Source organism: Montipora capricornis, chromosome 10, assembly GCF_036669925.1.
Source record: "Montipora capricornis isolate CH-2021 chromosome 10, ASM3666992v2, whole genome shotgun sequence".
Taxonomy (NCBI): Eukaryota; Metazoa; Cnidaria; class Anthozoa; order Scleractinia; family Acroporidae; genus Montipora; species Montipora capricornis.
In genome coordinates, this window is record NC_090892.1 from 21,398,551 (window position 1) to 21,401,050 (window position 2,500).

The following is a 2,500-nucleotide window of genomic DNA, read 5'->3' on the forward strand; positions in this document are numbered from 1 at the left end:
ATTCAAAAAATCCTTCGATGACGGCAACAGCTTTGTTGTTCTACTCCTTCTTGTATTTCCTCCTACTCGAAAGGACCATGTAATGAATCTTTATGGTACATTTAATTCATTTCCTGGTGAATAATCTCTTTACAATTTTCCATACGAATTACCACTTCACTCGACCGTTTCAGGCCTTAAGCACGGTTGAAATCTAAAACTCAATACTCAACTTGACACTCGAAGCGATCCGACGATCGATCAACACTCAGACTATAAGTCCTTCTACACGTGACTTTCTTCCCGCCACACGTAATGTATGCTTATTTATGTCAAATCTATTTTTAACATGCACATCTCTATTTTAATACGTCATGTGCGCAAATGACGATCGCCGATCGCAATTCGCACCAACACGCTTGATTTTTGGCAAGGGACATTTTTGAGTAATCTCTCAGACAATTTCAACAAGTTCCAGAATTTTTTGTGACGTCATCACCTCCTTACTCCAAACATTCCATTTTCAGCCACGTACTGAAACTGCATCGTATTCACGGCATCTCGGCACATCTAGTGATTCCAATCTCCAAAATTCCCCAACGAATGCACTTCAATCAATGATTACTCCTAGTAAAGATAGAAAATGGTGCGCGCGGTAGTCAAAACTGTGCTATCCCGCCAATCCTTTGCCCTTTTATCAAAAACAGTGCATTTCTGTGCGTAAACGACGTTGATATCGATCTACCCTGTAGAAAGGACGCCACCAAAGTCTTTTTACGCGAAGTTAACACAAACAAGTACATTATCAATACAATTTGACGTCTTCTTATACTTGATTCGAAAAAAACCAGACTGAATTGATCTTAAAATAGTTAGAAAAAGCACAAATAACAACCAAAGCACAACAGCTGACGTTCGAATTGCCGCTCGCCGGCAACCCAGTTTTGGCGCCAAAGTTTGTTGACAAAAAGTTGCAACAAAATCTTATAATGGTTTTCTGGCCCAGTTTTTGGTCAATTTAATTTCAGTAGCTCTCGCCGTATGCACGTTGAATGGTTCATTTTTGTATGCCCGCGTTGTCGTTAAAACCTAAAGTTTGGTGATTTCACGTTGTTGTTTTTATGGAGAACGGCGGCAATAATATTCTTGCTTTGTGGCGTTGTCGCTGTCGTAGCCGTCGTCGTTTCTAACGGAGAGTTTAAGAAACGACAACGCCAAAAAACAGTAATATTATTGGTTAAAAGAGGAAAAAATGATCGTGCTGCACGTGCGGTACGTACTTTTGTACATTTCTCTCCCTCACTCGCCAAAAAACAACGTAAAATGACCAATTTTCAGGTTTTGACGACAACATGGACAAACGGCAGGACCGGCAGTGAATCTTTCCTTCTCTTTCTTTGCTTAAAATCCTTACTTACCAATCTGGTTATAGGATACTTCGCCCATATTGTACGACATAAACAAGATGGAAACATCGTGAAACACTTCGGATAGCTCGAACTCATAGTTTGAAGTGAAGTTTTCGTCGCCGTAGCCGTCATAGTTTCTGAAACTCCTTAACACCCTTAGCTAGCCAGGTGATCTGGTGACGTAATTCGGAGGACTGGGAGAAAAACTTTTGCGCCGTATCCCACAACCGCGCGCGGCCTTATTTTTTAATTCAACATGGCAGAGGCGAGGTTAGATCTCGTCGTTTCTACTTGAATGTTCATTCAGTAACAGGAAATGTGGTAGACACGTAATGATCTGCTGAGTTTTGGCGATGGAAGGTACCGCAGGGAGTTTCGAAACAACATCTAAGGCCCCGCGCGGTTGTGGGATACGGCGTCAAAACTTTTCTTCCGAGTCCTCCAAATTACGTCACCAGATCACGTGGAAGTCAGACGGGAGCAGAACGTGGGACGAACGCAGACCGGCACGAGTCGGTATCGGCCGCCATAAATTTCTTTTTTTACGTTTACATGAGACCGGCCTGACAATGAAGTCAGACGGTCTGACTTCATCTCGGTCGCTGGGCCGCGACCAGAAACTCTCGTCCCGGTCTGAATTCGTACCGTTCTCATGTAAATGACAATAAATCCCCAACTGGATTCAGAAATTTCAAGCCTGTATGCTTTTGGGTCTGCGATATATTTATTAAACAAAAAGTATCATTTCGTCCCGGCTTCATGTAAACAGGCTGCAAGAATTTCATGCCGGAACAGTTTCATACGTGTCTGAGTTCGTCCCGGTCTCTTTTAAAAAAAGTAAAGTAAAGTAAAGTAAAGTGCTGCATTTATATAGCGCCCTTATCACACGTCTCAAAGGCGCTTTACAATGATCAATTTACCCCCAGCGGACTGGAAGCATATACAGGGGCAAATTGCAGCCGCTTCTAAGCAGTCCATGCATGCTGGACATATGCCATATGTCCATTTGTCCATGCATGCTGGACATAATAAATACCCCCCAAAATGTCATCATTTGTTTGCGGCAATGAACATGTGTAAATAACATGGCTTACTGAATACAAATAGATATA